The sequence below is a fragment of the Alligator sinensis genome, unplaced genomic scaffold (assembly GCF_000455745.1).
Source record: "Alligator sinensis unplaced genomic scaffold, ASM45574v1 scaffold297_1, whole genome shotgun sequence".
In the NCBI taxonomy this organism is placed as follows: Eukaryota; Metazoa; Chordata; order Crocodylia; family Alligatoridae; genus Alligator; species Alligator sinensis.
Window position 1 is genome coordinate 4586525 of NW_005841848.1, and position 12647 is coordinate 4599171.

General features: G+C 42.6%; 1 long non-coding RNA gene across 1 annotated transcript in view; it reads right to left on the reverse strand.

Annotated features, from left to right (window-relative positions):
• LOC102385243 overlaps positions 1-12215 on the reverse strand; it is a 53436-nt gene extending 41221 nt beyond the window's left edge. Inside the window, exon 1 of the long non-coding RNA XR_322923.1 lies at positions 12146-12215. This is a non-coding gene — a long non-coding RNA (uncharacterized LOC102385243). The remainder of the gene's footprint in view (positions 1-12145) is intronic.
• Positions 12216-12647: the final 432 nt, after the last annotated feature.

The following is a 12647-nucleotide window of genomic DNA, read 5'->3' on the forward strand; positions in this document are numbered from 1 at the left end:
GAGCGATCATCTTCTCTCATTACTTTCCTTCAAGAACAGATATGAGCAGAACTATGATAGTAAAACCATATGCCAGGTTCCGATCCAAGACTAAAGCAAACCCTAAATTGCAAACCTCTAATGCAAATCACATGCTTACCTAAATTGAAGTGTCATATTTAAGGCTGTATCCCTTCTCTACATAAAAGTGATTTTTGAATGAACTAGACAAGTCCAGAGAGTTTTTGTTTCAGAGTTCAGAACTAACCTAAATCTCAGACCAACACAAACTTGGTTTAAACAAAACACCATTCACATCAGGACGTTACAAAATACTTTTGATAGTAAGCAGCCACTTACTGCATCAGATGCATCTGGAATCACTTTGGAGAATGCCACATGGAGGGAGTAGATATTGTGGATTGTAGGCACCAAAACCAAAAAATACAGTTTATAGTTTTGTTATTTGCCCCCCAACAAAAGTCTTCAGATGGAGTAAGAAAGTGGAGTGCTATTAAAATATTTCAGGCAAGGTTTTGCTTCCTAATTTACAGCCACATACTTACCTGGCTGTTATTCATGCTTTCTTTACAGCTGTATAGAGCTCAGCAGCTTCACCTGATAAGCCTTAGTTGGCTTCATTAACCTCTGAAATTGCTGTCTTCATTCCCCCTCCCCCCAAACTGTAGATTTTTTAAAATATTTGTAACTGCTCTTAATGATTACCCAGCTGGGGTTGGGATTTTCCTCAGCTGGGTAACTTCTCTAATTCATTGCTAGGAGACAAAATAAGAACAGGCTAGAGAAATAACTTATAGACAAAACAGTACAGTGCAAAGACCCAATCCTGCTCCACTTGAAAATTACTCCAATTTCAGATTTAAGTATTACTATATTTCAGCAACTTGCGTGTGAAGGACTGTGTGATAAACTTAGCATTCCCCACCCCCTCCAAAAAAAAAATCACTGCACTATCCATTGGACCAGTTCAGGAAACACTGAATGGGAGTGTTATTGCCCCGACAGCAAACAAACAATGCCTTTGCAAACTTTAAAACAATTTCTTGGTAATCAATATATTGTCCTGGCACTGCAGGTCATGACTCCACTGCCTGTCCTGCAGACACACAATGTCTCCTAATGGCTGCTAATGTTAGGGCACCAGTTTATTAGGCAATTAAGAAAGAACTGATGGAATATTGACACATTACCAAATATCTGGTGATCTTCTGACATCCTTTCTGGGTTATGAGCTGGCAAACAGGACAGCCTGACTGCCTCTTCTCACTATGGCTTCAGGGGTGTGGCCCTGTTTGTCTCTTAGATTTCTAAATTCTGTACAGATTTTAGGGAATCTGCTGGGTTCATAAGGGAAAGTAAAATCACTGCTTCTTTTGTAGGCAGCAGATTGGGAAGGTGGGAAAGAGCTTCCTCTCCTCTCACTGAAGAATGTGAGGTGTTTCCTAGGGAGAACTAGTAGACACACTGTCCCAGAAGGTTTTTTTTTTTAATTTCTCAGTGGAAAGGAACACTGAGAAAGGAACACTACATTAAGGCTAGCAAGGCCATTGGATATTATTATTCATATATCCAGGAAAAGTGACAACTGAAGAATGTTAACTAATAAAACAACTTATGTGGGAGCTAGAGAAAAAAAGCTAGTTGTCCTATGTATGTATCTATGGGACTCCCAGCAGTATGCCTCAAACTGTAACAGACTGTCTGAATTAGCTTCCTATCAAGTGCACATGGTTCTAAACCATTACTTAAGTGACCAGAATTATTAGAAATTGGCCTTAAGACATGAGAACAGAGAAACACTCTCTGCTTCTTTATGGGATACTGAATGCATCCAAGATTTCTGGGACTTTGGGTTTGTAAACTGAACTCATGGTCCTGAATCCTGCATTGAGCACAGGCAACATAAGCGCTTCTCACAATCTACATCTTTTACACATGCATTCTGTTTCCCCAGACAAGTCAGAAAATAATGATGCTACATATCAGTATGCATAGGTGTGCTGATGAACATTTTGGGGATGTTCAAGTATATTTTTTTACTTCCATTAGGAAATGTGCCCATTACTAGAAATCAGTGCAGATGAATCAATTCTTAAAACAGGTTAACTGTGAGCAGAGGCAAACTAGCAGCTGACCCACATTCAGTACTTGCTCAACTGCATCCAGGACAATATGCAATATGAAAAATTCAGCAATAAGTAGTTTTCTTTGTGTGGATGGATCTATGCTAAACAGAGGGAAGACATGGGTGAGCCAGAGGACAGAGGTCTCACTGGGTGCTTGTACACGCCACAGGGGTTTAATTTGGTTTAGTTCTCCCTAAATTGAAACGGTGGGTTTTAAAAAACCCATCGTTTCCACCATTTCAATTTAGGGAGAATTAAATCAGACTAAATCCCCATGGCATGTACACAAGGTTGGGGCCACAATCCTTACCTGCCTCTCTGGTAGGGGGGAAGTTGCCGGCCGGCCAAGCGGTCCCTGAGCTGTGCAGGAGCCTGGTCCTTCCCTCTGTGGCTGCAGGGGGGCTGGTGCTTCCCTCCACCGCGGCACCCCCCAGGCGGCACCTGCCCACTGGGACCCAGCCTGGGCAGTCCCAAGGCATGCTACAACCGTGGAGGGAAGCACTGCCCCCCCTGCAGCTGCATAGGGAAGCACTGGGCCCCCGTGCAGCTCTGGCAGGCAGACAGGCTCCAGGAGGGAGAAAAAAAAGATCAGGCTCCTTGCCACTTTTTTTTTTTCCTTCAGTCGAGGCTGCTTGCATGCATGGGCTGCTGCAGCTGCATGTGCTGGTGGTGGGAAAAAGTGGCAGGGATGGTGCACAGGGTGCTGGAAGCCCAGGAAGCCCCAAGCACATTGGCTTCCAGCACCCCAGTAGCAAACTAAAACACCTCAGAGGTGCTTTATCTTGCTACATTCCAAAATCATTTAAAGTGGAATACACCACTGAGCATGCAAACAGCAATGCCATTAAAGCAGTGCAAAAGAGCATTTAAGCCACTTTCAAGGCCAATTTTGTGGCATATACAAAGGCCCACTGACTCTTGTCAGTGACAACCCTGGGGCATGACCAGCCTGGCACTCTGGTGGAGGAATTGAGCTCTGGCTAAGGCTAGAGCTCTGCCTGTGAGAGGGGGTTGGTTAGTCTGGTGCCACAAAGCCCCATAGGTTACTAGTGGAATGTGACCTAACATGAGCCATAATAGAACCTGGTATAGATATTTGTTATAGCACTCTAACCTACAGTGCTCAGGTCTGATACCAGAACTGTCCAAGGTTATCTTACAGCGGGATCTGCTATTTTTACAATGATCTATGTGCCCTGACCATCTGTTCAGTCATTGTTGTAGAGCACTTTCTGCATGCTTACCACACAACGGGCACATCTACAGAAGATAATTTACTGCGAAGTAGCATAGTTTACAATGCGGTATGCATATGTGTCTACATATTCACATGCTTACTGTGCAGTAAACCTTGCTTATTATGAGTAAATTTGCTACCTGCAAATGCAAGTAGCAAATTTACTTGCAATTAGTAATGGCACAGTAGCACTCATGTAGACGCCTGACCAGGAACAAATCTGCTCCTGATCAGCCAGTCACCAGGGGGCAGGAGATTGTTCCCTGCTCCTGGAAGCTGCCTGCTGCTGGGAAGAGCTCTACCACCAGAGCCCAGGTGTGCACTATGTCTCCCTGACCTGGCAGCAGGGAGCTCCAAGCACCCTGCTCCAAGATCCTTATCTCCCAGCCCCCACTTCAGCATCACAATTGTAGAGCAGGGAGCTGGAAGACCCTTATCTCCCAGTGCTACTTCCATTACTGTGGGGCCAGCACTGAGAGATCCATAATTCACAGCCTGAGCTCCTCAGTCACTGGGCTCGGGCTGGAAGACCCCTATCTCCCAATACTGGCCCCATGATCAACGAGCTGGCACTAGGAGATCAGGGTCTCCTAGCCTGAGCCCCGTGACAGTGGAGCTCAAGCTGTCAGGTAAGGAACTCCCAGTGCCAGCTCTGCAACTGCAGACCTGGCACTGGGAGCTCCCTCCTGGTAGGGGAATGGGAACCTGTTCCCTGCACAGCTCCTTGAGCATGGAGCTGGATGGGGAACAGGCTGGTGAGCTTGTTCCCTGCTCATCTCTGCACTCAAGGAGTTGAGCAGGGCACAAGATCCCCAGCCTGTTCCCCTCCCAGCTCAGGGCTTATGGAGCTGAGTGAGGAACAGCTCCACTCTGCAATCATGGAACAGGGGCTGGGAACTGTCTTGGTCAGGGGCAGGTCCCAGCCCCATACCCTGATCAGGTGATCGAGGCACAGGGCTTGGAAAGAGGGGCAGGGGTGAGGTAGGTCCCAGCCCCCTGCCCCAATCCACTGGTGAGGCAGGAGGCTGGGACCTGCCCCTCCCCTGCAGCTCTTTCCAAGTCTCCTGCCTCCAATTAGGGAGCTGGGGCCAGGAGCTCCTCGCTGCCAGGGCCTGGGGCCATTGTCCATACCCTGGCAGCAGGCAGCCCAATAGGGGCGGGGTCCAGTGTCCCAGCCCTGGCCAGGAAACAGCTGTCTCTTGGCCTGGTGATCCTTGCCAGCCCCTAAGCTAGCACCCATGGGGAGCCTAAAGCTTTCTCTGCCCATTGGAGAGTCCCAGAAAGTGGGAGAAGTTTGCTGCCATTAGCAACAAATCTGCTCCCGCTTTCCTGCATGTGTAGATGCCTGCCTGGGAGCATTTACTTTTGAGTAGTTTACTTGCAAGTAAACTGATCCCAGATAAAATGCATGTTTAGATGCACCCACTAAGTGTAACTTCAATACCTGGATTAAGATACCAAGATCAGAACCAAAAGCATAATGTCATTGTTACCACAGGTAAATGACACACCTCATAACAATAATGCCTAAAAAAATACCAGGCAGATCTATTTAACTGGCTTTCAGTGTCATCAGCATACATAGACATTAGCTTATATTTACAGCATAATATAAAAACACTTTGGGTTTCAATAAACTATATAAAACCTTGAAAATATTAAAGATTCAAAAATGACTGTTGACCTTTCAGAACTCTATAATGATGCATCATAAAGAATTTGGTTTAATAATTATTGCTTGTCCTTGCATTATGGATTCTTATTCTGTGTAGTGGCTACAGTTTAAAGCTGTTGAGGATTATAGTACTGCATTTTTTTTTAAAGGCAGTCTATTTTTTTTCAGTTGGAAAAAGAAAAATCTATCATTCTTCTATCTATCTTATGTTACCGTTCTTTATAGCATGGTTATTAAAAGACTAATAACTAGGGGTGTGTGAAATGGGCCATATTTGATTCAGATTCAGATTCAGTCTGAATTGGGGACAGTGATTCGATTCATTGATTCGGATCACTGTCCCTGATTCGATTTAGCTGGATCCAAATCTGAAGATTCAATGCTGATTTGGAGAATCAGCAATTCGGACATAGACACAGCTTTAAATGTTTTTTCTACATACCTCAAGGTACCAGGTGAGCCTCATGAATCCTGAAATGCTGGGGCAAATGGAGCATCCCACAGGAGCATGGGGGGGACGTACCCCACGTGCTCAGCAGCGAACCCAGAAGTGGACTGGAAGTACAGGTATGCCAGGGAGAACACTGGAGGACCCCCCCATGTCCCACTGGCTTGGCAATTGGCCACGGGGGGACCCAAGTTTCCCCTCAGACCCAAGAGGTACCAGTCGCTGAGCTGGGGGATGTGGGGAGGCCCACTGCATGCTCCCCAACAGACCTGGAAGTGGACCAGCAGTGCTTCTGATCCACTTCTGGGTCTGCTGCCGAGCATGCTGGGGAGCCCCCTGCACTCCCGTGGGATACTCCATCCACCCCACCATCACAGCATTCATGAACTGCCTGCTACCTTGAGGTATGTAGAAAAAACATTTAAAGCTCTGTCTATGTCCAAATAGCTGAATCTTTCCAAATCTCTCCAAATTGATTTGGCGGGTTCTGATTTAATTCAAAGAGATAAAAGAGTCTCCTGATTTAATTCAAATTTGGAGGTTTGGCCACTGAATCGGGCTGAATCTCCGCCAAATAAAATCAGGGACTGAAGCTTCGCACAGCTCTACTAATAATCCTGAACCATACAAAGTACTGCCTTTTTTATCAATAAGCTATGTATACACTTGAAAATGTATTGAATATTACATCTTTCAAGAGTGCCTCAGGATTGTGGCCTAGAGAGCTACTTCTACCTTAGAACTTTGTAAGTGATTTCTTGTTACACTTCAAAGCAAAAGTCAAATATTTATTTTTATACAAATTATATACATTGCTAAATTTTAATAGTTCATTGCAGGAGCAAGTAATTATTTTGGGTGGAGGGTCACTTACCGAATTTTGGCAAGCCATCGAGGGCCACAAAGGTAGCCCCACCCCTTGACAGGTGCTCCACCCCTGGCCGCCATCTTGGGCCAGAAGTTGCACCCCTATCCCCTAATCTTTGCCACCGGAAGTCTCTCCCTTTGCCTCCCAAGAAGTATTCCTTTCAGCAAGGGTTTGCTATCTCAGAACCAAAAGAATACCAAATTACATTCTAAAAATCAAACATTTACTACAACATTTATTAATTTGATTTAAAAAAATATTTTTGTCCTGATTTACATGCACTTGTGTACTGTACATAGAGGTAATTGCACAATAGCTTAAAATGAAATCTTACTCTTGTATATTGTGCAGGGGTATGGGTGGGTGGGTATAGGTTTGTGGGGGTGTGTGGATATCTGGTGTGGGTTGGTATGGGGTTTGTGGGGGGCTGTGGCATGTGTGCACATCTTCAAAAAATTAAAAGAGGATGTGGTTTAGCAGTCTGAGACAGCAGGATGCAGACAGTAGTCTGACAGGAAAATGACCACTGTAAAAGATGATTGGTGGATATTTATGACATAATCGTGTATAGGACATATAGGACAGCACTGCAAAAAAAAGTATATAAAAACCTAGGAAAATAAAACTTAAAGTCAAGGGAGAACTTTACACAGGAAAAGAAGCAACAACTACTTGAGTGCCTGCACTGCGATGGATGCCTGGCCAGCTGAACTCATTGTAGCCATCAAAAGACTTGCATAATAATATCTATATTGACTCTTAGGGCTTGCTTTACAGTTGAGTGTTGTATTTATAGCATTGCTTAAATATTAGCTTGTGTTCAATAAATTAAGATTTGAAACTAGAATAGTATCACTGATCATTTCATTTCCATTCACCCCACCCCTTAACTAAATGTAATACAATATAGTCTGCACTTGCTCTTAAAGTGATTATCGTCCTTCTTTTCCTTCCTTATGCAATGAGGCCTCATGGTTTCTATTACTGTCTCCTAACTTATTTAGGTGCCTTATGGAAAAAGAGACTTGGGGAAAGGGGGAAAATCTGAGAGTGATCCCTCCATGCCATTTACCCTAGATGAAATGAGGAATGCTGGTGAGGAACAGAGCTTTAGGCAGTGCTTCCAAAGCTGCTGCTCCCTCTGTATTGATGGCAGGCTGACATGAGGAAGTACTTCCAGCCCTGGTGAGGGGCAGCTGAGAAGAGTCTGGAGCATTGTGGGGCAGAAGACACTGGAGAACTCTCCCACCTGTTTGAGCATGCAATTGGCAACAGCCAAGGAGCACAAACTATGTGTATGGGCAATTGGAGAGTCACTGGCCAAGACAGATACTGAGTGCCAGGACACCATAGTTGCTGACCTGGCTGTGATGGATGGTTATGACTAAAGAAGAGACAGATCAGAAGTGGCATGGGCAAGCTGGGAGCTGAGTAGGGGCTATCTGGTGTAGGAAGCAACTCTCAGGGGTTTGTTTGCTCATCAGACATGAAATTAGCTCATGAGGAAAACAATATAGAGGGGTTTGTTCTGTGCCCATAGGATTGAATATAGATTCATAGAGGAAGAAATCCAGGGGAGTTTGTTCTTTGCCCCATAAGGCTGAAAATCAATTGATATGTGGAATTACCCTGAGACATTCTTTTTTCTTTTTTAAATTTGGACTCTGCTCCTACTTTTGGCATATGTTGCCTTTGGTGGGTGGGATTGGCACAAAGGGGCACCAGGTAGGGCACTTGTCTTTGATCTGGAGGACAAAGCTTGCCTGGTGGGATTAAGGCTGGTTGGTGGTAACCTGATGAAAAGGAAAAGGAACCAGGAATTGATTCTCAGTTGACCTGTGCCACATGTTAGCAGAGGCAGGGGCTTTACCCTTCCACCACCCCCAAAATCAGAACATTATACAAAATTAAGGAAGTGGTACAGGTGGTATATAGGGAGGTGGAGCCCCATGAAAAAGACTCATTCAACAAGCCAAAGGTATCACTCAGCAGAACTAGCTCCCTAATAGCTGGAAGATCAAAGTCATGGTAGGGGAGAGAAGAACATACAAGAACACCTGGGCGATAGCATGGTTCCTTCCACCTCGTTGTCATTGGCAGAAGGACATCAGGCTGGTGGAGATGCAGGCCTTACAGCATCTACTCACAACAAAGTGGTACACTGGCTGGGAATCTTGAACCACTCCCAGTCCAGGTCTAAGTTATCAATCAGCAGCTGGGGGCAATGGTGGGGGCAGAGGCTCTCCAGCAGACCCTGAATCTCATGTCATAAATTGTACAACAATAACAGTAACAGGCTGCATGTCAGATCACTGGATGAAATTATAGTCCAACAGCGGGAATTGGTTTAGCAGAGTTTAAAAGGCTTTAAGATCCCAAAGATGACACATGAGGATGACCCAGAGGCCTTCCTTGAGATTTTTGAACATGCAACAGTGGCGGCTGAGCTGGACAAAACCAAGTGGGCCAGTCAGCTAGGAGTGCTTTTGATGGGCAAGGCCCAGGTGGCATACCAATCCATGTTCAGAATAGAGGCCCAAGCCTATGATACGCTGAAGGAGGAGATTCTTTATCATTCAGATATGACACCTGAAAGATACTAGCAACTGTTTCAGATGAAAAAGGAAAGGGAAGATAAGTCTTCAAGAATGTTGCTACAAAACCTGACAGACGTGCTAGATAAATGGCTGAAACCTGCAATTACATCTAAAGAAGAAACTATTAACACCATTCTTCTTGAAGAGGTGGTAGAGTCCTCCGGCATCTTCTGCCCCATGATACTGCAGACTCTTTTTGGCAGCCCGTCACCAGAGCCAAACGTACTTCCTTGGGTCACCCCGCTACCAATACAGAGGGAGCAGTGGCTCCAGAAGTCTTGCATAAAGCTCTATTCCCTGCTAGCATTACTCATTTCATCTATGGTAAGTGGCATAGAGGGATCACTCTCAGGATTTTCCTCCTTCCCCAGGTCTCTCCTTCCACATGCCTAAATGCAATCATATTTCACCCTGTTTGAGTCTCAGAAAAAAATGGGTGGAATAGGGGCCTATAAGTAAATCTTCATCATCATTAGGAATATATAAACATATATACATGTAAGCACACATTCATATATACATTATATGTATGTTAAGTATCGTGCTTTCCTTGATTTTAGAGACATGATATATTTTTTAACCAATAACCAGTGTACATGTTTTGTAAAATTGCATCTTTTCTACAACTATAAATTTGGTTCTTGGGTCAAAAATCCAATTTAAATTGTGTTTGCTGACTAGTAAGGAAGATAAGTAAGTATTAAAGAAACACAATTACTTTAAAACATTTCATGCCTTGGATGAAAAGGCTCAGGTGTAAATCATTGTATAGAACTCTGCTGGCTACAGAGATAAGATATGACTGAATGAAGAGTTTATTTTAAGATGAAGTGTACGTTCTTAATCTTTGGATTTCATGAATTTAACAGATTAATTTTTTTTTAATTTTGCTAGCCTATTGAAGATTTTCTTTGAGAAGAATCCTCTATAGTATCTATAGAGGCCTCTCTATGCTTAAGAGCACATTTATAATCATAGGGAACCTGAGTTCCAATTTCTAATTTACTGCTGGGATGCTTTGTTTTGATTGCAGACATATAAGATGATCATTCCAAACATAAAATTCTTGGGCTACATCAACCTCAGAAATAATCTCATAACATTTTTGAAATATGCATTATTTTTAAGGTTGCATAAATTATTTTATGATCATTAAATATATGTACCTTTATTGAATAGTAAAGAGGTTGGTAAAATGATTGTTTAATTTTCTATTCTAATTTTATTTTATAGTGTAGCTGAACAGTGAGTCGAATGGAACATGAACAATGGCCATGAATGACAAATGAATGTAACCAATTATATTATATGCTTAAGTATTTTGAAAAGGCAAGGCCAGAGTCAACAACTAGAGAATATAGATTTTTTTAAATGTACATTTCACAGAGCTATTCTGGAAAGCCAATGCTTGGAAGGGAAGCAATACACAGTTTTTCTTTACATAATAGGTGCTTGGAATATGGAAACAAAATAGTGTATAAGAAAATAAAAGCAACATACATTTATTTTAGAGGAACATGAGCATATTTTTTTAAAAGAAACAATTACTGCTGCAAAATACACGTAAAGGCTAAAAATAAGATGAGCATCCTGAGGCTAGCTTTTTCATATTTATGGGATTTACAAGGGCAGACTATGCCAGACCTTATGGTCTTATCCACAGTTTATGCTCTGAAGTCTATATAGCCTCAGACTTGTTTGTTATCTTCCCCACCCCCCCCCCCCCCCCCCTCTGCATTGACCAGGCACTAATTCATTTATGTTCATGGGTGGTTATAACTTGTGTAAAGAAAATTTCCTCTCATCTCACTGTATTAAGAACTTTTGTGCAATAAAGGTAATTCTTTTTTCTAAGTCAAGGGCGCATTTTGCATAAACAAGGTTACACTGCATGCGCAAATAAGCATGTTCTATATATTTTTATGGAAGCATTTACTTGCTGAGCCAAGTTCAGCACGCTAGACATAGTAATATTGAATATTTCAGCTTCCACAAATCAAATGTTTGTCATGTTCTCTCTCAACTAGTAAACTATAAAGTGTTTGAAAATTGGGTCCCAAAAATTAGAATCCAATAGCTGCTTGCAGTATCTGTACTGTCATATAAAACACTCCTATTGCATCTCCACTCTACAAACCTTCTATATTCTGCACATAAGCCAGCCTGGACAACCTTGTTTTTCTACTTCTCCAATAAATGTCATTGCGCCTTATCTGATGTTCTCTCTTATTCACAGCCCTGACTAGACTCTTTTCCTTCAAATCCCTTCTCAAGACCCAGTTCTGCTATGATACATTCAAGATATCATCCAATCCCTAATGCCTAGGCTACAGGGCAGTAGAAGAAAATGATATTTGTAGGATTAAAGAACAGAAAACAAATGAAGCCACTCAAAAACTTAAGCACCTTGATCAGGTGGATCTATATATATATAAATAAAAGTTGTGCAAATGTATGTAAATATATACCTACATCTAATTGTCCTATCTTCCTATCTCTACATTATCCTATATTCTTAATACATGCTTATTTTCTTAGATTGGCAATTCAATTACCACATGTGCCATTATGTTGGTACATCAATAACAACCCATGTCCTATCTGAGCTGTTAGGCCAGGGACAGAAGTTACACATAAACTGGTATAAGTGATCAGAAACAGGTTCAGCTCTAACACAACAGAAGTTCAGTGCATGTAAACTGCTTTCAAGATGGCTGAAACCAGGTTAAAATAAACCTGGGTGGATGTAGTATCAGACTTAATTGAGTTAGGTGAAATCAGTTTATTGAACTTCTGTCTCAGATCCCCTCTAGTTTCAAGTCAACTCATGGTTGCCCAACACCCCAGGATGCTTTTCACCTCCCCTGCAACCTTCCTTCCCCCCCACAACTTGCATGGTGGGAAGACTAGCCTTGGCCCAAGCTTCCTTCTCCAGTCTGCTCTAGCACAACCCCCTCCCCTCGCCCCCGCCCAGGCTTCTGGCCTGAGCCACTGCAGGCATGTAGCTGCATTTCCAGGCTCAAAATGAATATCTGTTCATTTTCTTATTAATTCAATCTTAAACTTACCTGAGAAGATTGAATTGATTCAGCCTCAGGCTCTCTCAGTGTCTGTACTTAGCCTTAATATTAGTATTTTATATTTAATAAAAATATATATATTTAGCACATCTGCACACACCCTTGAGTTCTCACCTTCTCTTAGACTGCTTCATAGCTCTTCACATTGGAATAATCAATTACAATAAAAACCACCTAGATTAGGAGCCAGGCAGAGATGGAATTGTAATAGTTCACTCCTTGCTTTGCTTTGTTCATGGAGAAATAAGCGGAGTCTGCCCATTCTTGTCTACCCATATGGGAGATGGCGTATCAGACTGGTATCCCATTGTCTCCTCCAGGGGTCTGCTTACTCCCCTTTATTTTCTTGTGATGTTTTGCTCCTGGCTGAGTCCAGAATATTTATGTGCTTTTAAAGGCATTTATACCACTCTCACATGAAGAATGTTCTAGATAGAATAAGGGATCAGTTGATTAAAATATGATTAGACAATGTATATGTTAAAAATATACTGTGCAGTTTTTAAAAAAATAAACAATATATATGCACATTTCTTGGACCTGCTGTTGTAGATGTGTTTCTCTTTAAGATACGTAACTGAGTGCTCTTTTTCCATGAAAGGTTTTGTCCTAGTGA